The sequence below is a fragment of the Triticum urartu genome, chromosome 5, assembly GCF_003073215.2.
Source record: "Triticum urartu cultivar G1812 chromosome 5, Tu2.1, whole genome shotgun sequence".
In the NCBI taxonomy this organism is placed as follows: domain Eukaryota; kingdom Viridiplantae; phylum Streptophyta; class Magnoliopsida; order Poales; family Poaceae; genus Triticum; species Triticum urartu.
In genome coordinates, this window is record NC_053026.1 from 592,274,196 (window position 1) to 592,274,885 (window position 690).

Genomic DNA, 690 nt, shown 5'->3' on the forward strand with positions numbered 1-690 from the left:
ATCTGATAGATATGATAAGATAATATTTTTGGTATTTTTGTGATAAAGATGCAAAGTAAAATAAAAGCAAAGTAAAAATCAAAGGAAATAACTAAGTATTGGGAGATTAATATGATGAAGATAGACCCGGGGGCCATAGGTTTCCCTAGTGTCTTCTCTCGAGAGCATAAGTATTCTACGGTGGGTGAACAAATTACTATTGAGCAATTGACAGAATTGAGCATAGTTATGAGAATATCTAGGTATGATCATGTATATAGGCATCACGTCCGAGACAAGTAGACCGACTCCTGCGTGCATCTACTACTATTACTCCACTCATCGACCGCTATCCAGCATGCATCTAGAGTATTAAGTTAATGAAAACAGAGTAACGCCTTAAGCAAGATGACATGATGTAGAGGGATAAACTCATGCAATATGATGAAAACCCCATCTTGTTATCCTCGATGGCAACAATACAATACGTGCCTTGCTGCCCCTACTGTCACTGGGAAAGGACACCGCAAGATTGAACCCAAAGCTAAGCACTTCTCCCATTGCAAGAAAGATCAATCTAGTAGGCCAAACCAAACTGATAATTCGAAGAGACTTGCAAAGATAACCAATCATACATAAAAGAATTCAGAGAAGATTCAAATATTGTTCATAGATAGACTTGATCATAAAACCACAATTCAGCGGTCTCAA